The 24046-nt window shown below is 43.7% G+C and overlaps 1 protein-coding gene across 37 annotated transcripts in view; it reads right to left on the bottom strand.

Annotated features, from left to right (window-relative positions):
• LOC114786615 (receptor-type tyrosine-protein phosphatase delta) overlaps positions 1-24046 on the bottom strand; it is a 403565-nt gene that overhangs the window by 157436 nt on the left and 222083 nt on the right. The window contains exon 1 of one of the 37 annotated variants that reach the window (XM_028973904.1): positions 21218-21558. The exons of 35 other annotated variants lie outside the window; for them this stretch is intronic. The gene's annotated coding sequence lies outside the window, so the exon portion shown is untranslated. Of the gene's footprint in view, positions 1-11380; positions 11489-21217; positions 21559-24046 lie in introns of those variants that run through there. One more of the 37 variants, XM_028973873.1, reaches the window with a different exon arrangement.

Genomic DNA, 24046 nt, shown 5'->3' with positions numbered 1-24046 from the left:
TTACTCCAGGGGGGCTGTCCCTGTAACTACTGATTGTAAGTTGCTCTGAATAAGGGCATCTGATAAATGCTGTAAATGTAAACCAGAAATCAGAGCAAAGGGTGGGTATTTTGAAGAAACTAGAATATAAAACATGTTTTCAGTCATTTCACCTGTTTTTGTTAAGTACATAACTCCACATGTGTTCATTCATAGTTTTGATGCTTTCAGCCTCAACCGGAAACACATGTAGTGGGCTGCAGAGGCCAGAAACGTGAATTATACACAATACCTACTATTTGGATAACATTCTAGTCACAGTATGCACCAACACTGAACACCCTAGAGACCTTGGACACAGTCCTGGGATGCCTAAATAACTTTGGCCTATATATGGAAAAAGAGAAATGAGAGTCACTGGAGTATCTGCGTCACATAATTGATGCAGATGGCTTGAATAAGTCACCTGAGAAAGTGCAAGCTAAAATGGAGGCTCCAGCTCCAATGTGAGCCAGTTAAGGTCACTCCTGGGACTGATAAGTTATTTTGCCCAACAGGACCAGAGCAAGGAACACCAAATCAGAATGAGACAAACACTCCACAACCACTGAAGTCAGATGGCATTACCCGGTCCGAAGAACTAAAGCTCTGGATTGTCGGACGCTGTAGAACTATATGCAGTTTCACTGATTTATTGAACAGCATTATTTGCCTTGGTGAGTGTCACGACTACGGGCTTACGGGGGAAGGAAGCGCAGAGGTCTGACATGCTGGCAAGGGGTTTTTATTAATAAACAAACAATAAACTCAAAGAAACAATGGCGCGGTGGCCGAAAACAGTTTAACGTAAATAAAGAACTGAAACAAACCCGTAGATGTGTGGCGATTGCCAGAACTCAAATCACAAACATACACACGGTTGCCAAATGAAGTTCACGAAAATGCCGGAGATCTAGAAGGGGCGGAAACATCCGGCATTTATGGGGCGTCAGGATTGGAGTCAGGTGTGGAGCCCAGCTGCAGGCAATCCTGACAGTGAGCCTATTCTGATATAAGGGCAGAAGGATCCCTTGAATAGGCTCAAAGTCAGGGGTAGTCTACCCCCTACCCCCTACTTCTAAAATAAATAAACAAAGGAAGAAAAATTTGTTTTTATGGTTTTATGGTAATATTTAGGTTATGCAATGTTCATACTGTTGAACCCCCTCTAGTGTTAGTCCAAACTGGATAGTAGTTCTTTATTATATGGAGATGGAAAAGTTTTGTATTATTCATGTGACAGAATGGCAGATGGCACTATGATCTTGATCAGATGCAATACAGTCAGGTCCATAAATATTACGACATCATCAGAATGTTAACATTTTTGGCTCTATACACCACCACAATGGATATTAAATGAAACTATGTGCTTTAACTGCAGACTATCAGCTTTTATATTTACATCCAAACCAGGTGAACAGTGTAGGAATTACAACACTTTGCATATGTGCCTCCCACTTGTTAAGTGACCAAAGGTAATATTCAATTGGCTTCAATTGGGACAATTGGCTTCTCAGCTGTTCCATGGCCAGGTGTGTGTTATTCCCTCATTATCCCAATTACAATGAGCAGATAAAAGGTCCAGAGTTCATTTCAAGTGTGCTATTTGCATTTGGAATCTGTTGCTGTCAACTGTCAAGATGAGATCCAAAGAGCTGTCAATATCAGTGAAGCAAGCCATCATTAGGCTGAAAAAACAAAAGAAACGTATCAGAGAGATAGCAAAAGCATTAGGCGTGGCCAAAACAACAGTTTGTAACATTCTCAAAAAGAAGGAACGCACCAGTGAGCTCAGCAACACTAAAAGACCCGGAAGACCATGGAAAACAACTGTGGTGGATGACCGAAGAATCCTTTCCCTGGTGAAGAAAACACCCTTCACAACAGTTGGCCATAGCAAGAACACTCTTCAGGAGGTAGGTGTATCTGTGTCAAAGTCAACAATCAAGAGAAGATTCCACCAGTGTGAATACAGAGGGTTCACCACAAGATGTAAACCATTGGTGACCCTCAAAAACAGGAGGGCCAAATTAGAGTTTGCCAAACAACATCTAAAAAAGCCTTTACAGTTCTGGAACAACATCCTATGGACAGATGAGACCATGATCATGATCCTAAGCATACCACCTCATCAGTGAAGCACGGTGCTGGAAATGTCATGGTGTGGGCATGTATGGCTGCCAGTGGAACTGGTTCTCTTGTATTTATTGATGATGTGACTGCTGACACAAGCAGCACAATAAATTCTGAAGTGTTTTGGGCAATATTATCTGCTCACATTCAGCCAAATGCCTCAGAACTCATTGGACAGCGCTTCACAGTGCAGATGGACAATGACCCAAAGCATACTGCAAAAGCAACCAAAGAGTTTTTGAAGGGAAAAAAGTGGACTGTTTTGCAATAGACAAGTCAATCACCTGATCTGAATCCGATTGAGCATGCATTTCACTTGCTGAAGGGAAGGGAAAATGCCCCAGGAACAAGCAGGAACTGAAGACTGTTGCAGTAGAGGCCAGGGTTGAAACCCAACGTCTGGTGATGTCTATGTGTTCCAGACTTCAGGTTGTAATTGACTTCAAAGGATTTGCAACCAAGTATTGAAATGTATAAGTTTGATTTATGGTTCTTATTCTGTCCCATTACTTTTGCTCCCTTAACAAGTGGGAGGCACAATTCCTACACCGTTCACCTGTAAATACCCTCAAATAAAAGCTGACAGTCTGCAGTTAAAGCACATCTTGTTCGTTTCATTTGATTTCCATTCTGGTGGTGTATAGAGCCAAAAATGTTAACATTGTGTCGATGTCGCAATATTTATGGACCTGACTGTATATTACAAATGTGTATACTGCAAGAATGGTTCTATAAGAGTAAAGTTTGTGTTTTGGGAAACCTGTGTCTGCTGCAATATTCAACACCAGCCACTCCTGATACAGCACAGAAAAAAACAGAAGCATCTAAACTGCTCAAGGGGTTCACATAAAAGCCACGAATGGGGCAGTTATTTTTGGATACATTCCTTTGCTAGAAGCACTTGGACCTAACTAGGGCTTGGACAAAAAAATCGAGTGAAGGGAAGTATGCACCTCCTAAAATAGCAGCTGTTGAGATGCAGTGTATCCAGGGTGCACAAGCAGAAGAGGAAGCGTGGGACAACCTGGAGCCTGGCATTCGTAGGACTGAGGCTCTAATTAAACAAAGCATGGGGGAGCAGTGAGGAAAACTCCATATGACTCCACCACGTTGCATGATGTACAAAATCATCCCAATTTCATGCAGATCACTTGTAAACAGTTGTGCACTGTCCTTGGCAGAAATGATTGAAAGGAAAAAAATTGCAGAATTAATGTTACACATGTCTGCATGTTTGGTAACATGAAAGTCAAACTGGTTACAATGTGTAGTGTTAATTTGGTGTTGGCCTAATGGTTAACGTGACGGACTTGTGGTTTTGAGTCCAGTAGCTGACACTGAGTCAACATCCCCCACAAAACAAGGGGCAGTGGGCCTAGCGGTTGGTAGATGCCTCCAGCCTAAGCGTTGGGGCTGTTTGTCCCAAAGGACAAGCACAGACAAGAAACTTGCGCATTCTTCTCGCATAATCTAACCATGGCAGAACATAACTATGACATCGGGAATATATCGAACTGTTCTTGGAGGACAGGTGTCATTGGTTGGAAGGGGCTGAGCATCCACCTCACAGACCATAAGAACCTGGAATATAGTGCTGCACGATTAATCTAATCGTAATCGTGACGTCAGTCTGTGCAATTACATGAACGCAAAAAGATGTGATTTAAATGATTAGTAAACGTAGGCATTAACTATTTAGACTGTTCTTAGCTGTTTAGTTAACTTTTCTCAAACTTTGAAGGTTTCCTAAAGAAATTCATCTCAGTTTACAAATCTTAACCTTAGCTAAGCTAGCAAAGCTATGCATCCCTGTGTTCAGGTCAGCCTCCAAACAATGTTTTGGTTAAACGTAAGAACGGGATTTTATAATGGCCAAATATAATCAAAACAGTTGTTTAGCCTTACCAGGGTTTGTCGTTCGACAGTAATGTAAAATAGTTTTTTGTGATATATTTAATTTTGTAGAATATTGTATTTTGAAAGAACTGGGCATTTCAGGTTGTTATAAGTAGTTTGTATGTTTCACTTTGAAATTAAACATTTCACTATTAGTATGCGACTTTTCATTGATTTTTATTGATCTCAATAATCGCAATATGTCTTTTTCCCCAAATCGTGCAGCCCTACTGGAATAGGCCAGGCGAGATGAGTCCTTTTCATCAAGCACTTCCGCTTTACCCCCTCCTATCGCCCTGGTTCCCGGAACACCATGGCCAATGGTACAGATGAAGTCCCCACAGACTTACACCCCTAGGTCCTGCAATGGGGCCACAACGGCTCTTTATCTGGCCAACCTGAATAAACAGGGACTCTAGAGCTAATCAACCAACCTTCTGGCCGCCAGGTCTGCCAGGCAAGGTAGCCGAGTATGTGGCTGTCTGCCCCATCTGTGTAGCACATAATGCCGATAACCAACTGCCCCAGGGGCTCCAGTTACCTCACACATGTCCCTATTGCCCCTGATCCCATGTTTCTCTGGACAATATTCTCTGAATATTTGATCCTGCCCTGGCTTCAGCCTGTCTGTATGAAAGCATGAAATAATGAGAGCCATTAAAAATAATATGACTTGATTGAGCAGGAGCATCTGCACACACTGACAGTTAATAAGTACACCAATTTCCCAATATAATTACAACTCTTCAGCTTGACTCTGAAATACAGTAGTTTGTTTACTGTAATAATCCAGAAAACTAACACCAATCTGGACGGATTTCTGATTTTGACAGATTTTGACACTGTAGTACAGAATATTATGTGTTTAGCAGTATTTTTAAAATAATATTTGTCACGGTTCTTTCTGTGCGCTGGTCCAGAGTTTCAGGGTGTCAATGCTGTGGTCCCAATATCCTGATATAAGTATAAATACTGTTTTATCATTGTAACGAATTCGCTCAAAGGGAAATATTTATAATGAATTATAACTGGTTATAATTAATAATCAAAATTTAGATTCAATTTTAGGATAAACTGTAACAGAATTAATGTTACAATTAATTGATCTGTCCGTCCACCGAGCAGATAATATAATTATTTATCAATTCAAGAAAAGGTTATTCCCTGGCCAAGGAAAACAACTTTTCCACTCTGCAGTGCTAGCAGTAATTTAGCATGTAGCTTAAAAGTTCAACGTTCAGTGACTCCAGATTGTGAGCAGCACACAGAAACAAATGATTGTGAATTTAAAGAATTTAATAAACAATGCTATAGCTAACATACAACAATTAAACAAACATATACACACAGGATAAAGGAAAGGGATGAAAAGAGAATGGCAGTATTACACATCAATTAACCACAGCCTAATGAGAATCGTCAGAGAATCAAGGTTCACCTTAAAAAGGGTTTTAAGCTTAAACATGCATCTAAATAGTTATGAACTTTACTTGCATTGGTCCTTGTTTCTGCAAAAGAGTCCTGATGCGGTATGGTTAAGATCCTCGACCTTTAGGCGTAAGCTGGAGGTTTTCCTTGAAGTTACTTGAAGTTTTGAGATGTAACTTATCAGGAAACACGTATATGACTTTGGTGAATTTAACTAAGCCTCGAGGCAAAGAGTTTTCCTCAAACATTTTTTGTAATCGGATTATTTGAATTATTCGAATAATCATTTCAGCCCTAGTTAAATGTATTTAAGGAAACAAACATTATGCACAAGCAAGAATTTTCAATACTGACTTCATAAATTTATTGAATTTGCAAAAGGGGGTGGGGGGTAATCTAAAGGAACTGGCCTTGAAAACAAACCCATATTGCAAAATATAGAACTTAATAGGCTTGTGTTTCCTCTGCTTAGGGTGCCATGCATAAGCTTGAAAGGACTCACTGGTGAAGACAATCTCAGACCGGGCGATAACCTGCTGTGGTACAAAGCAAAGCTGTCATGTTGTCAGCATACCATTGGTGCAAATCACAAGTGCACTGAGAGAGGTCAGCCACGTGGCAGGTGGCAGGAAGTGAAGTCAATCGTTTTTAAAAACACTGTTTGTCCTTAATGCTGAGATTTCAGTCCAATCAAGTAGAATCCATCAGAACTCCACACAGGCTTATAGAAAAAAAATGGCTCACTGACTAACAAAAGAGGACCTTATCATATACAAGTAAAGCTAGTGGTAAAATGAATGTCATAATCATGTAAGTGCCTGTTAAATTTATACCAAAATAAATAGAATATTTTGTTTTTTTGTTTTGCATCCAGTCTCATCGTTAGCCTTTTGGTTCTTCCCTGGTGAAGACCTAAAGACAATGAGATCAGTGCACATTGAAAAATGAAATGGCTGCAATTGACTGCAAAAATAAAAAGAGCTAAAGACAGAGTGAGACCACTTTCTACTGAGCTTCAACAAAATCTGTCTGAAAATCATGCCATTTTCAGGTTACACTTAAAGCTTTAAAATGCATTTTACTGGTTACTGTATCCTAAACTATGGCCACATCACACATGACTATGACAGTTAATGAAACAAACAGTTCACCACAGTTTCACCACCATCTCCAAAACAAATAGCTGCACAAAAAAATCCCTGTGGAGCCTTGTATCATGCACTGTTTTGTCTACAGAGAAATTAAACTGTTATTATGCAAGGTCTGTCTATGTCATATCCCATTTTAATGGGTCCTGAGTACAATTATTATCATATTCTCAAGAGGAAATCACAAGAGATATATCCCAGAATTTACAAGTGGACAGCCATTATTGATATAAGAACGAAATAATGAGAGCCGTTTAAAATAATATGCCTTGATTGAACAGGAGCATCTGCACCATTCAGTTAATGAGTACACCAATTTCCCAACATAATCACAACTCTTGAAACAGTCTTAATTCCTGATTCCCTACAAGTCCCACTCACTTTCCCCAATAGATTTCTTTGCTGATGGAATAATGGTATTCATTGTGGCAGCACATTCACAAATGGATAATGGGGATCCTGTCTGGCACTTGGTCTGATTTGATGTTACACTATCCACAACATTTTAAAATGACCTTTTGATTTTAAAATGGCTTCTTGATCTCTGAGGTTTGATTAAAAACTGCACATAGAAAGTAAATAAGTACAAGTTCAATGAGAATTACCTGTAATGGAGATAGTAATATAGTGGTTCTTATATATACAGGAATTAGTATACCCGAAAATTTGAAAGCAATTATTCTACAGAAAATTTTGAAAGATATAGTAAGATGGAACCTAATTAATTATCTGGGTGTAATCCGTCATTTGATGCCCAATGGAAAAGCAAAGAAGTCTTTATCTGATGGAATTATTGAAAAAGGCATACAAATCAGATACTGTTGGAACAGTTATCTTGTTATCTCTCAAAAAAGTAGAAATGTACTAGTTCATACAAATGTACTAGTTCATACAAACCTAAAAATTTGATATTTTATGATACTGGGTTTGCACAGTATTAGAATATGGCAACCAATCATATGTTGAAATAGGTTTTGGTAAATAGGTTTTGTGACCTAGAAATAATTTGGGTGTGGTCACCCATTGGTCAGGATGGGTAAGTTAACCAAGTAAAACACACACAAAAAGAGAAGAGAGTTCTTTCGATTGATTCTTATTGCATTTTACTGTTATATTGCTTTTCCAGTAAATGTGCTCAAGTTTTTACCTTTTTAAAATTTAATGTTATTGAAATTGTAACTCTCCCTCTCTTTCACTCACCCACGCACACACTTTCTTTTACCAGGACACTGAGAACAAGTGAGGGACACACAAACCATTCACTCATATGTTCACAAATATTGATAATTCAGAGTCACTAATTCATCTACTGTACATGCCTTAGGATGGCAGAAATCAGAAAACCCAGAGGAAACCTGTGCCAACACGGGGAGGGCATGTAAACACACAGACAAGGTCTGAGCCAAGATTCAATTTCACAATCTTGGTAGTATGAGGCCATGATGTGGCCCTGAACTTAACTAGTACAATGATTTATAGTTAAATACAGTATGATGTAACTATATTTGTATTACACTACAAGTTAAACATTTGAAAACACATACTCTGTGGTGGTCATGGAGACGAAAAGACGAAAGACCATTTCAAAGAATCCAATTTAAAAGCATATTTAGTATTTTTATGCCAGAAATAAGCATGTTTGGTGAATCTGTTTTGTCCATTTTTGTCATCAACAAAAGCTGCTTCAAGAGATGTTCATTAACATTAGATGTGTGAACCTTCGCTGGTCTCACAATTTGATTTTAATTATGTGGAATCCAGCTCAAACGGCCGTGTTGAATAAATTGTTTGGCTAAGACGATCCTCAAACATGGAATTAAATGTCAAACATTAAAATATTTAAAACAAAATATTAAAATATAATTAAAATATAAAGAAGAATAACGGGGGCATTCCCAGAATTATTCACTTGTCAGGATTGACGCCCCTCTGCAGGGAACTTGATGTGAACTTGACCTGGCAACTTTGTGTAGTTTTGAGTTCTGGCAATCGGCCTGCAGGCAAGTTTGTGTTTTCCCCTTTATTCCCTGTTTCCCCTTTATTCCCTGTTTTTGTTTCTGTATATTAATAAAATCCCTTTCTCAGAATGTCCCAACTCTGCGTTTCCCCTCCCAGTCAGCTCGCCGTCATGACAGAATGTCGCCGCTCCCACCTAAAGCGCAGAGGAAAAAGGCAGAGGAGAACTGTGGAGACAAACGCAGCCAGGCATTTGAAAAGCGGGCGCCAGCAGGGAGCACTGGAGGGACGCCTGTGGGGTCGGGAAGATCCACGGCGAGATGCACTGGGACCGGCATACGACCCATGTGTACTGGTAGAGCGGTTTCTTCCCGGCAATACGGAGGTCGAGCCATGGTGCACAGCACCACGTGATGGTCGCGAGGACCATCGCGATGTCCATGGAGACCCACGTCACTCCCAGCAGTGTGAGGACAGCAAGGAGGAAGATGGCGACGTGGGGGTAAATTGGTGGAAGAGGGCGACGGGAGGTCGCCAGTCAGCAACTGCGCTGCCGGGACTGCCTCGCAGGGATTCCGCCTCGCCAGCTCCGGTCGCTGACCCGCCTTCCCTCTGCCTGGACGTTCCCCAGCTAAACGGCAGCGCAGCACCAGCGCCCTCACTCTCCGTCCACCACCCTCCACGCCACACACCCATCACGAAGCTGGGTCCTCCAGTAGCTGGTAAAGAGGGCAGGCCACACATGGGCCTGAGGCTGTCTCCAGAGGAACAGGCAGGAAGAGGGACAGACAGAAGGTTCTGGGACTACCTCCCTGTGCGGTGCAGGGAGAGAGGCTGGTCGCACTGCCAGCAAGGACGTGCAGCGAGAGGGGCTGCATGTGCCCAGAAGGCACCAGACAGGGGTGCCTTATGTGGTTGCCAGAGGCTCCGGGACCACCTCACTGCACGGGGCAGGGAACGATGCAAGAGGCGTCAAACGGGACGTGCGGAGACAGGGCCCACATGTACCCGGAAGGGTCGGCCTGAGGGGCCGGTGCCGCCATGCCGGAAAACATCGGGGAGCCAGACAGAGGGTCCGGGTCCTCCAAGGGGAGGACACAGCAGGGCAGGAGCCCTGTGGTTGCCGCCGTGGGCCCCACCACCTCCACTGATTCTACTCCTGGGGCTCCGAGGACGTAGCCCTTGGAGGGGGGGCTCTGTCAGGATTGACGGCAGCTGGACACATCACCTGTGCCCGGAGAGCTGTTAAAAGCCTGTGACTCCGCCCCTCTGCAGCGGCGACATTTTGTGAACTTGATGTGAACTTCACCTGGCAACTTTGTGTAGTTTTGAGTTCTGGCAATGCCTGCGGGCAAGTTTGTGTTTTCCCTGTTTATTCCTGTTTATTAATAAAATCCATTTCCTAGAATGTCCTGACTCTGTGCTTCCTTTCCCCGTCAGCGTGACATCACTATTACTACTAAAACATCTTAATTAAGAGCAGATCTTTTCTGATGCATTTAAATGTGTAAGATGGGGCGTCGCAGGACCATGCTTTTGGCCGTCTGTAAGAAGAAATGTGACATTCCTGTGCCTTTGTTGTGCATGAAGATTCAACACCTCCATTTTACATGTCTTTTGTCGGACGGCAGTGCAACATTTGCCTCCCCCGAGTGTGAGGTATCGGCCGTCGGGACCGCCCACTCTCTTTGTCTTCCAGGGGTTTTTCCAGGAGTCTTTTTCTCTTCTCTCATTTTTTTCATGGCTTTTTCTCTCTCCCCCCCCCCCCCCCCCCCCCCCTTACTCCTTCTTATTTTTGTTTTCTCTGTAACATTGGTACCTTTTAACATACAATATTCACATGTAACTGCAATAATTATTTACCAGTGTTAATAAATTAGAATTAATACATTTTTTAACCTCTATTGTGCCATGCCTCTTTCTGCCAGGTAACATGAATACAGTGCTTTTGGGTGTAGAGAAAGAGTTTTTCTACACTCTGTTCTCTCCCCACGATCTTTTTACAAATGCAAGAAAGCATGAATCTATTATTTCAACACTGTTTCATTCGTACTCACATTCTCACATAATCATGATAACTAAATATCAGATTAAAATTTTATAGAAGCAGGATAATGTATCAGGAAACTTGACAAGCCCTGATGCAAACTCTGGCTGACAGAGGAGATGCAATGAATTAGAAAGCAGCGTGCAAGGAAAGAGATATCGTTGGATATCGAGAGACTTAGCGTGATACATGAGGGCTCTATCTGTGAGGTCTGTCGTCTTGCTGCTTTGCAATGGGTTGTGGCTGTTGGTGCATCTCTGTTTGTGCTTGGGTCATTCACTATTGGTTGGTGAGTACCACGGCCTGTGGTAGGTGATAGGCTATGTAGTTGTGCGTGAGGAGTCAAGCCAAAGTTGCTGTGAACTTCAGACTGCGAAGTCTGAGCAAAGGCAGTCATGTGCAGTCATGAGAAGTTTGAAGGTCGAAAAGTTTAGAAAGGTGAAAACAGTCAGTTTATATCTTCCAGTACTGAGCAGCACCTCTGGGCTTGTGCTGAACCAATGGTGAGATGTTTTGGCAGTTTGAATCTTTTTTGGCATGGCCCAGTTTCTGGGGGAGGGATACCAGGGTCCCCATTACTTAAACTGAGTAATAAAAATTCCTTAGCAAAGTTATCCTGCATCAACCATATGGCTATTTTCTTTCACACACACACACACACACACACACACACACACACACACACACACACACACGCACACACACACACACTCAAAAAATTGTCAGCATTTAATATCACACAGAATCTTACCAAACATGGCTTCTGATCCTTGGGTCCCTTAATATTTGTTTGAGGAAGATCCCTCTGGTCAGAATGTCATGCATGCTTATGATCAAATTCAACCAGCCTGCATGTCCCCTACAAAAGTAATCAGTTATGTTACCACTTTCAAAATAATTTAGTAACTGTGCTACAGCATTGTAAGGAAAATAAATGCCACTAGTTTTGAAGAACTGACGATGAAAGGAGCTTCATTTGATTTGTGGTGGTAGCCAGAGGAAAGACTTCATGGTGGATACAATAAGACTGTAGAATGCCTCCAAAACAGCTGAGATGAACTGGGGCCCCAAGTCGGAGACTATGTCCTGGGGGAACCCGTGAAGACAAACAACAGTTATTGTCATTGTGATACACAGCAAAACACATGGTGCACACAGAGAAATGTGTCCTCTGCTTTTAACCCATCACCCTTGGTGAGAAGGGCAGTCATGACAGGTGCCTGGATAGCAGTGTGTGGGGACGATGGTTTAATTCAGTGGCACCTTCGCAGGTCAGGATTTGAACCGGAAACCTGATTACGCAGCCACATCCTTAACCGCTAGGCCACCAATGCCCCTGTGATGAACTGTGCAGCTTTGGACAGACTGACGGAGGCGGCCAGAACAGGAAAACAGATGGGGACAGTATCAAGGGCTGGATGTGGACGAGATGGTGCAGTGATGATGGAGTTGGATGGTTTTGGTTGAAGACAATGATGGTCGCAGTGCACTCCCCATTGCAACACCAAGCCCGATGACCAGAACGGTTGGGTGCCAACAGACTTTCCGGGAGAGCTGGGCTCCAGAACCGAGGGAGGTGGAGGAGAACCTTGTGCCACAGCTGCTGCTCTGTTCCCCCAGCAACTGACAGCAACCTCATATAGATGGAAATGAAAACCCGAATGCAGAGAGAAACAAGAAGGCAGGTGAATGTCCGCCGCTTTAATCTGTAAAGGTTAAACATGGCTTTTTCAGGCAAATGTCAGCTGGAGTCCCAGGAGAACTTTGATTTAACTCAATGCTCCTGTGGCTGATCAGATAAAAACAGCCACATGTGCCACAGGTTATTAACTCTGTTGTAACGAAAACGAGCATTCGTTAAATTACCCCCCCTCCCCCCTTTAACACTGTTATTGTAACTTCTGTTATTCGCATCACTGGTCACTACCAGCAGAGAAAGTGAGTAGGGTGGCTTTACTCTTTCTCCGGCTGAATGTGGGTGGGGGACCGGGGTTGACACTTGCACTACCCCTCCTCAAGCTGCTGGCAGAAAATCACCAAGTATCATCATAATATATTTTCTGCACTGTATATAAGCCATAATCATGGACACAGTGCAGAACATAATCAATTATATTATGATGATGCTTGGTGATCATACATGTTTGCATCCTGATTTCATCACCCCTAATTAAAACAAGTGAATGATAAGAAAGTGTTCAGCATAAGCCTTTAGAGCTGTTTGAAAACATCACCGATGTCTGACTTAAATGTCACTATAGTTATTTATAGTTACTACAGTGTTTTGGGGATTATACGTATATTACATAATTATTATATTATAATATAAAATGTATATGTAATTATAGATTTACACTACCATTTACTTACTACAAAACTAAACATTTTGTCACATGTAAGTTGCTTTTGTAAAATATGTTAATCTAGAAAATCATTAAGAAAAATGTAACGTTGCTCAGATTTCTACCCAGCTTTAAGACATCAACACAACTTTTTCATCTGTGTCAAAAAACATTCATGTTTTACTCAAATTAGTATAGCTACTAGTATATGCTACTTTTATATTTGATGATGATAATAAAGATGACAATTTTGATTATCAACAAATATTCAATATCAACAAATGTGCATTACTTAACAGGCCACAAAAAGTACCAATAACATGAAGCTATGATTTAATGCAGCTCCTTCAACTTCAGCATTTCCTCTCCATATTTATGCCAGCTGTCAATAAGATAGCTGAGTATAACAGCCCTAAATATAAACAAAGGGTCATCTTCCTGTGCTATCGTGATGGTCCGTTACTGGGATGTCTGAGACCCACATGCTACTGTTGTTATGTTTTCTGGTATTGGGTCTCCGCATTGTGACTTTTGGCCCTTTTGTTGGCCTGATGCACTGTAATCCAGGTATGTCCTTCTCCCTCTGTAGTGCAAGTGTCAACCCCGGCCCCCCACCCACATTTAGCCGGAGAAAGAATAAAGCCACCCTACTCTCTTTCTCTGTCCCTGTAGGCCTGCAGCATGTTAAATCCCAATTTTGATCACCAGTGGGAGCATGGGTTCAGTGCTTTATTACTGCATTTGTTCTCTGGCATCCCCTTTCCTCTCTACACCTCATCTGGGTCACATACAGACCAAAAGTCCTGCTCTGCTTCCAGGAGACCAGAGAGCTCAAGCAGCAGTTTCCACAGCCAGCAAGGTGATTTGTAACCCATCTATCACAAAAACATTAAGGCAGAGTATAAAAAATGACTGCATCTGAGCTGTAGATTAAAAGTCCAGTTTCGCTACATATGTGTGTGGACAATATTTCAATATTTTACAAATTTCCAAACTTTTCTCTGTTCCAAGCAAATCTGTCTACTAATGATGTCTACAAAAGCAGGATGTCCAAACATTAATGGAATGTTCCTTGGTGCAATCCAGGCTGCAACTTTCATATTTGGTTGGGATTTTACATTTGTGCCTGCATGCATAGCTAAAAAAGGTTGGTATAAATCCCTTGCATTTTTGTATTTTGTCAGGTGTGTGAGCTTTACTAAATTTTCCACTATTTTTCCACAAATTTTCCATCTCTGACTCCGATAAATTGCTATTTGACAATTGCAATTTATGGACTGGCCATAGGTTTCTGATATATATTTTTTCTTCTCCACTTAAAATAAACAATGATTATATGTGTTATCTCGTAGCATGATGCAAGAACATGAAAGTTGTCTGAAATATGTCTTATATAATATACATGAGAAGACAGGTTTACACTTCTCTGGTTTCTCTTTGTGATGGTTATAGCACTCTCACCTATCATTTTTTTATTCAGTCACAATGAAATACTAAGTGTTCTTACTTCGTATTTTTTTGGAATTTTATTTGTACTTAATTATAATTGAGAAATTTATTTGAAGTAAATAGGTGTGAAAAAAAGAGATTTCCACTTCCTGTATGTCTGAAAAAAAAAATGAAATGGCCCCGTCTGTCTCCATCTTTATGAAGAGATTGTGTCTGGCTAGAATGAATATTGCATCTGTGTGGGTACCACCACAACATTTTTATGCATTGCATATTAATAAATTAATTACACAAATTAACCAATTAACGTGTGTGTTTTTAAAGAGGGAGAGAAAGCGAGAAAGACTTATCCCTGTAGGTATGTCAGGATTGACTGCAGCTGTGCTCAACACCGGTGGCCAATCCTGACAGCGCTTAAATGCAGGATGTTTCCGCCCCTTCTAGGTCTCCGGCATTTTCGTGAACTTTTTGGCAACCGTGTGTATGTTTGTGATTTGAGTTCTGGCAATCGCCACACGCCTACGGGTTTGTTTCAGTTCTTTATTTGCGTTAAACTGTTTTCGGTCACCGCGCCATTGTTTCTTTGAGTTTATTGTTATAATAAAAACCCCTTCCCAGTATGTCAGACCTCTGCGCTTCCTTCCCCTGTAAGTCCGTAGTCATGACAGAATGCCAGAGACCTCCCCAAAAGCGCAGAGGTAAAAAGCAGAGGAGAAAATGCACCGCGAAGGACGCAGCCTGGCGCGGTGAACGCGGACGCCAGGGGAGAGACGCGGCGCCCGTTCTGGTGGAGCGTTTTCTCCCTGAGAAGCCGTGGTACGCCGCGTGATGACGTCACCCCCGGGAAACTCCGCGAAACCCGGAACGTCGGCGGGTGAGTGGGCGGAGCGAGGACGTTGGCGTCGGCAGCAGTGAGGAAGTGACGTGGGCAGCGAGCGCAGAGGATGCGACCCCCACGATCATCGCCATGTCGAGCCAAGAACTCTGCGCTCTGCTGGCAAGGCTCCCCGTGGACTGGGACGACACGGACAACGACGAGAGCATGGGAGACGAGAGTTGGGCTCCGCCCATCACGCCAGTCTGCGATCGTCGCAAGGTCAGTGGGGACCCACGTCACTTCCAGGGGGGTGAGAAGCGACAACGGCGGCGTCCCTCCAGCGAGTAGGTGGCCAGGCTCCAGCCCGAATGGCCAGAGTACTGCCCATGGGAGTTGATCGCACCCTGGGTCCAGGATGTCCGCAGGGTGGACGACCCTCGGAGTCACTGGTGGGAGGACACGGATGACGTGAGCGACAATGACGTGGATTTTCGTTGGGCAGTCGGGGCCGGGATGGCTCCACCCAGCGCGCGCGTCCGAGATTGTCGCGACATCCATGAAGATCCACGTGACTTCCGAGGGTACGAGGTCGACACGGACTACGACGAGGATGACGGCAAATGGGCAGTCGGTGCCGGTATGGCTCCGCCCATCGTGCCCGTCCATGATCGTTGCGAGGTCCGTGGAGACCCACGTCAGTCCCAGAGGTGCGACAACAGTGAGGAGGAGGACAGCGATGCGGGGGTAAGCTGGTGGAACAGGGCGACAGGAGGTCGCCAGCCAGCAACTGCACTGCCGGAACTGCCTCACAGGAAAGATGCCTTCCCAGCCCCAGTCGCCGACCCGCCTTCCCTCTGCCCGGACGTTCCCCAGCTGAACAGCGCCACCGCATGCTGGAGAAGACGTCCACCACCCCCCACGCCCACCACCATCTCCAGCGATGTGCCCAGCCCCGTGTGGGACAGCCCAATGGTCCCAGGACCCTTCAGTGGGGCAGCAGACACAGATGAGATCACCACCATCCTCACGTGTCTGACTGGATCAGCATGGGGCTGGAGCGCAGTCCTCTGGCAGCAGAGAGAGACAGAGAGGAGTTTTCGGGACTTCCAGCAGAGACTGAGGGCGGAGTTTGATCGGCCAGAGCCTGAGCCAGGGATCGAACTCTGCCCTTCTACCACATCCAGCACCAGTCAGGATCCGGGGCAAGAAGACCAAGCACTGGTGGGCGACGAGAAGGTCGCACCTCCCGAGATCCTGGCTGTGCCCCCTGAGGAGGTCCCGGAGAGCCCAGAAAGGGAGCCAGATGACCCTCTCTTCTGTCTGTCTCTGTCTGTGTGTGTGTGCGTGGTATATGTGTCCGTATGTCGCCCCCACTTCCCCTCTTTGTGTCCACCAGATGGCGACCCAGCCGCGGAGCTGAACCCCAGGGAGGAGGTTCCTGACCCGAATGTGCTGGTCCAAGGCGAGGTGGACAAGCCCCAAGGTACCCCTAAGTCCAGCCGGGGGGGGGTGCTCCCCCAAAGAATTTTTTGGGGGGGTGCAGTTCGGGTTGGGGACTCCTCCTGAGGGGAGGGTAGGTGGGGAAGCGATTGAGCTGGGTCCTCCGGTAGCCGGTGAGGAGGGTGGGCCAGGCATGGGTCTGTGTCCGCCTCCAGAGGGGTGGAGCGCCATAGAGCCCCCGGGTAGGCATGAGGACCCAGTTGGGACAGGCAGGAAGAGGGCCTGCTTGTCCCAACGGACGCAGAAGGGGCTAGCCGGATGGTCTGGCAATGCCCCCCCCTTGGCACCAGGGCCGTGCAGCGAGAGGGGCTGCATAGTCCCAGAAGGCACCAGCCTGGGGTGCCTGGAACAGTCGCCGGAGGCTCTGGGACAATCTCCCTGCGCGGTGCAGGGGGTGACACAAGACGTGTCAGAGGGGACATGTGGAGACAGGGCCCACACGTACCCAGATGGATCGGCCCTGATTATTGTGTGCAGGTACGAGGGTTCGGGGCTGCCATGCGGGACCACGCCGGGGAGCCAGGCCGAGGGTCCGGGGTCGCCATGCAGGACCACGCCGGGGAGCCAGGCCGAGGGTCCGGGGCCGCCATGCGGGACCACGCCGGGGAGCCAGGCCGAGAGTCCGGGGCCGCCATGCGGGACCACGCCGGGGAGCCAGGCCGAGAGTCCGGGGCCGCCATGCGGGACCACGCCGGGGAGCCAGGCCGAGGGTCCGGGGCCGCCATGCGGGACCACGCCGGGGAGCCAGGCCGAGGGTCCGGGTGCCGCCAAGCGGGACCACGCCGGGGAGCCAGGCCGAGGGTCCGGGGCCGCCAAGCGGGACCACGCCGGGGAGCCAGGCTGAGGGTCCGGGGCCGCCATGCGGGACCACGCCGGGGAGCCAGGCCGAGGGTCCGGGGCCGCCAAGCGGGACCACGCCGGGGAGCCAGGCAGAGGGACCGGGCCGCCACACCTGACCACGCCGGGGAGCCAGCCCGAGGGACCGGGCCGCCACGCCTGACCACGCCGGGAAGCCAGCCCGAGGGACCGGGTCCTCCAAGGGGAGGATACAGCAGGGCAGGAGCCCTGTGGTTGCCACCGTCCGCCCCGCCACCTCCACTGATGGTACTGCTGGGGCTCCGAGGACGTAGCCCTTGGAGGGGGGGCTCTGTCAGGATTGACTGCAGCTGTGCTCAACACCGGTGGCCAATCCTGACAGCGCTTAAATGCAGGATGTTTCCGCCCCTTCTAGGTCTCCGGCATTTTCGGGAACTTCATTTGGCAACCGTGTGTATGTTTGTGATTTGAGTTCTGGCAATCGCCACACGCCTACGGGTTTGTTTCAGTTCTTTATTTACGTTAAACTGTTTTCGGCCACCGCGCCATTGTTTCTTTGAGTTTATTGTTATAATAAAAACCCCTTCCCAGTATGTCAGACCTCTGCGCTTCCTTCCCCTGTAAGTCCGTAGTCGTGACAAGGTATGTCATTTAATATTTTCACCTTTGTGCTACATATTATGTGCTTCACATTGCTTCCAACACAGACCAATGAAATTATCTGTAATCACAAGGCGATATGTTAGCATGTGCCACTATGGGAATGTATGCTACAACAGAGTCAGTTTTCTTTTTTGTTCAACTACAGGTCAAGTGCAGGGTTATTTTCCACACTCTGCCCGCTTACCATTTTTCCTATAATGTAGCTAGAGTGGAGTTCCAGGCATAATACTTATCCCAGGTGGCTTACAGTCTCTAAGAGCAGGTAGTGCCGTTATTGTTCTTCAGAAGACTTATTTGGAAGAAAGCGTCAATTTTCAGTTTTTCTTATCATAACATCATGTTTATTGATGCTGTTGGTGATAACCGATATTTTTCCATTTCATAGTGCAAAAGAGAAAAAATATATTTAAAAAAACTTTTTTTTTTTAAATAGCATTTAAATAGCATTTTGTTTTTAAATAGCATTTTTATTCTATTTTATGCAGTCTTTCATTGTATCTCACCATCGTTTTGTCTCTTGCTCTCTCTCTCACTCTAACACTAGCACAGACACAAATTTAAGAACTGTCATACATTAATTGAAATTCTGAAAGCCTGACTGCAATTGTGAAATAATTTGATGTGTAAGTGGTGTGACATGAATGCACAGCATAGAACAAGCTACATTAATTTAGCTTTATACTTCCTCATTCATAATCTCATGCATGAAAACTAAATACATTCTCCAGCATTTCTACATATCATAAAAAGGATGTGTATGAGGTACAAATAAAATGCTAAGTAGTTTCTGAAATGCTTTATTTCAGTAATGCCAATGAGTCGATAGATACTAAAGAATAGACGGCCATCTTTAATTGATAAGCTGCTATAATATGGTGAGGAGGAAGCAATGTTTAGCTGCTACAATACAATGAATACATATTAATTGTTACTGTGCCGGATTACAGCCAAAATTGGCTCCTCTAAAAACTAAATGGAGGTCGCCAGATGGAGGTCAGGGGGAAGAATTCCAAACCTGTGCCAATGCTGCTGACCCCCTGCCTAACATCCCACACACTTTACACCTCCCCCTTTCCATGCACAACTGGCCACAGGCATTTGGCACTCCCCATAGCAATTGAAACCCAATCGGCAAGTGAGTAACAGCTGCAGTGAGAGAGGCTCCTTTTTCTGATGGATGACAGCCCATCCATTTCCATCTACCACCCAGTGTATTCTAAAATGTACTATTATTATTATTATTATTACCATCATTATTATTAAACAGATCAAAGAGACCGGGAAGTCTCTTAGTCCTCATTGATTCTGCAAAGCTGAAGTTCAGAACAGAAGGCAAATGGAGTAAATGACAAAAGCCAAAGCACAAGCAGACGTAGAGACAGTCACATTTGCATTATTACATGGCTCTGCAAAATAAAACTACTTTTTCATGTGTCATGTCCTTACACATGAAAACATGGCTGCTTGTGTGTTTTTGACAAACATTTACAAAATTTCTTAAAGATAGAAGGTATTTTTTGTGAAATAGCTTTTACACACATTCATTTACACACATTCATAGTTTTGCCTTCATAGACAAATACAAAAACAGTGCAGGATACAGCATGACAAAGTGATTGGTGGTCGGTTAAATTGACAGATGGATGGATGGAAAGATGAATAAATAATCAAATAAAAATGGACAAATTGTCATTTAAGAAATCAGAGAAAAAATGTCAGATGTTAAGGCATATGTCTGGGGGGGGTCTCAGACATAGCAGAACATGCGGAATATAACATGCGGATTAGGTGAAGCAAAATGTGACACAGAAAGAAGGGCAATTAAAGTCACAAAATTGACTCTTTGTTTGAGGCATGAGTCACAATGTGGTGAACATGAAATTAGTAACGCTTCATATGCTTTCCACAATCTCGCACTTATGGCTGAATTCTGAAAAATTTACCTAGCTTCCATCAAATTTTAAGTTGACTAATTTAAACAAGCAGAGGGATGAACACCATATTTTTATTTTAAGTTGACTAAAGTGCAGCAATAGCTACAGTGCAGCTTTGGTTGTAATTGTACTGTGTCATTCAGGGAAGGAAGGCTGATTGTTTGTTTAAGGTATAAAAAAAATTACAAAGCTGGGCAACGGTGGCTCCTTGAGGTCAGTGATCTGGAAATGCTGAGTGTCAGTAAACTGGTGACTGGACACACTTATACAGCAATTAGAGGTTGTTTTCAACACTTCACTAGGTTTGACCTCCTGTTATTGGTTTTAGTATATCCCTGCAGCTCAGAGAATTCCAGTATAAAATCTACTGAACATTTCATCATCACACCACAGGCCATGTCCATTGTGAAACTATCTAAAATATAAAATACTATTCACATTCCAAAGGCAGTACATTTTGAGATTTGTCTTGTTAGGTACAAACACCAACCCACAGTGCATGCATTGTTTAAATCTGTACCGAACGATCTAATCAGAGACGGTACTTAAATAACTAAACTAAAGACTGCCACATTTTACAGTGCCAGAACAAATTAGCCTGCTGCATATTTTAGCCTACAGCCTATATCCTCTTTAAAAACGACTCACATGCATATTAAGATATTCATATACAACATGCACAGGCTACAGAGGGCAGTGCAAGCATTTAAAACTTTAGTATCGTACATAAAAAACTGCTGCTGTAGGCGATTTCTCGATAGTGAACGAGATATTTAATGCTAAAAAAATGCTAAATAGAAATATAAGGTGAGCGTTAAATTGAAATTTGCTAAAAATAGACGGCGCTACAAACGGCGCAATTGTACATGAAACATTTATTCAATACGAAAATGTTTTGTTCATTATTGATAATAATGCGCCTATGTTTATTTCCCAGTGCTAGGCCTAAATAAAGAAAATCCAGCAGCTGAACTTAGACGATGCGGTCGTGCCAGCGCTCACAGCGTACACGTCAGATCAACAGAAACTACTAGCGGAACAGTCCATGGGGGGAACACACCTCTTACCTCTTATAACACCATGCTCACTCACAGCTCGCAAACTCGGACCGTCCAGCTGCCGACGCGCCGCTCGCTCCCAATACATCCAGGGTATACATCCACCTACTCTCCTCGCTAAGCTGGAGAGCCCATTCTGGGAGCTGAATGTTGCTCAGTCCGAAAGAAGAGAACAGGTACTGGAAAGCAAATGCGAGGTGTACTCCCGTTGGAGAGCGTTATGTCTTCATCGTTTCGATACCGTCGCTGCGTCCTGTGGGTTGTACGCCTTTGGCGCGTGCAGTCTTAGTGCGCGGTACAGTTGTCGTGGGTTTCAGTGGACCGCACGACGGAGAAGGGCTCTCGGTCACCAGTCTACAGCAGACTGCGCCGCGCGTCTCTGCCACAGGAACAGAGAAGGATGGGAGGGTGACGTCACATAGCAGAATTTACTTTCTCCGACCACTGAAGGAATGTCAGGACTTCGGCGGAAGAAAAAGAAATTAGATGGGCAGAAACTTTTACTTTCACCTTGATTCGTACACGAATTTAGGACACTGTACAAAAGCGATAGCGGCACTAGACACCAAAGAAAAGGTCTGGCGAATCGTCAAATAAATGATAAATCTCAGTCAGTGCTGGAGGTAAAAATTACAGAGCCTGTTTCTCTCTGTTTCATATATGTGCTGAGAAATACACCGTTCCTAACTCAATATGAAGGAAGAAAGAAATCCCAGAGGGAAAGGTGAACAGAAACAAAAACCTCTTGCAAAAAGGTGCTCTGGTGGCATGAGGCCAAAATGACAGATGAACAGCCTTTAGCTGCAGGGTGCAAGGTAATAGAACTGGAAACAATGGCAAAATTGTGTGAAAAGGAAAAGTGTATCAGATCTCATGTTAGCTAACATACAGCATTCCTCATTACACACATATGCAACTATTCACTGTTAAGAAAGTAGCATACGAGAATAATACGTATAAACCAGCCCATTGTTTCTTGATGTCCCAAGCCCTGGAAAATGGTAAGGGTTATGTAATGAAGTGCATCTGGCATAACACCTTTGCAATGTCAAATTTGTGGACAAGTAGACAACTAGATACACTGTGACAGCCCATAATGGGACCATTTGAAGGAAGATTAAAAATCAGGCACTAAGTGTGGGAACTAAGAACATTGTTTGGGGTGAAAATAAGTGAAATACATATTAAATTAATATTTAATTAATTAAACCATGACAACAATTAAGCAAAAATATTTATTTTGCCCTGCTGACTATTTTACACATCCTACTCTTCGACAGTCAGCACATACCAATATATTCAGTGCCACAGCTCAGTGATTACATTAAATAAGATTCTGTTCAGTGTTATTGAAAGGTTATAAGATTTACACTTGCATTAAGACACTGACCTTGCATTCATGGCACAGGTATAGAGTATTACAGCAGCAGTTGTTGATAAATGGTCTGAAGGGCTGTATCTATCATAAACACTTATTATCCATCAGATGTGAACTTTGCCATAGGATTATACACAGGAGTCGATAAAGTCTCATCTGTCAATGAGATGGACTACCAGACAAATTCTCCTGAGAGCTTGCTGTAATTATTATATTTTTTTTTCTCACATTAGCCCTGCCTGTTTCAAACCTACTGTTGTTTAAGAAAGGGTGTACAATGAAACAAATCTCCTAATCATTAAAGACTTAAAAGTTGTAGTGATAATGTTACTGCAGCTAGTCTAACGTTACAGTTAACCATCAGTTAGGACTATTCATGCATTTCAATGAAAAAACAAACATACTTTTTAAATGCTCCTGCCTAAAGGTTTTTTGGTACTCCCACAAAGCATTTTCATAAGCACACTTGGTATTTGACACCCATTAAGCTGAAAATCAATGTATAGATTTTTCCAGACCTCTCCATTGCAGACCTAGTTATTATCTCAGTAAGGATAAACTACTCTCAAAAACCTTGCCCTGAGCTGATTGGATTCAGGGAAAAAATACACTTAGCCTCATCATTTATTTCTAAAACTAAATAGCTCAACAGACTACATGGAGGAGTAAACACAATTGAAAAGAAAGATGTATATATATATATTGCAGTACATTTTGTTTCAGTTTAATTATTCAGTTGTATAACACATTCAGTGTTTCTGTAGCATTTACATTCAGTCAGTCCATAAAACCTTCTCCTGCATCATGTGGGGCCATTTTACTTTAAGCACATCTCAGTTTCTTACATGTGTGTAGCACAAGGTGAAGCCTATGTTCACGGTCCATATTCAGAAAGCCCCCTAAATCATCAAAAGTTTTATCTGGAATCCTACCATGTTCAAATCTTTTAATTAAATGTGCCTACTATATGGAAGGAAATGTGGTGCAGGACGCATGGCATCACAAAAATCACTGCATGCCAACATAGCCCATAATTAGCTTTAAAACCTGACAATTGTTCAGTCAAAAGGGAAGCTGACTATGCCCTTTTTACTTCATATAACAGATGAAAAATCATATGATCTCAGTCATCTATTGACTTTAATCTTCAGTCATTATTTGTTGCAGCATGAGCTGTATTCTGTATTAATATTTAGATTAAATTGTAATTTTCTTGTTGTCGAACTTTGTGCACAGAATCTACAACAGAGTGAATAAAATAGATGTATTCATAGTTGGGGTCTTAGTGAACCGGAATTGATCTCTTCATCGATGGTAACTTGAAAGCACGTTGTAAGTCGCTCTGGATAAGGGCGTCTGCCAAATGCTGTAAATGTTAATGTAAATGTATTAACTGAGATCGAGCCTCACTAGAGAAATAAAAATTATGACTGCAGATTGCTAATAACTCTGGCCTTCTG

This window comes from Denticeps clupeoides, chromosome 1 (genome assembly GCF_900700375.1).
Source record: "Denticeps clupeoides chromosome 1, fDenClu1.1, whole genome shotgun sequence".
Taxonomy (NCBI): Eukaryota; Metazoa; Chordata; class Actinopteri; order Clupeiformes; family Denticipitidae; genus Denticeps; species Denticeps clupeoides.
This window is presented reverse-complemented; position numbering and strand designations above follow the sequence as displayed.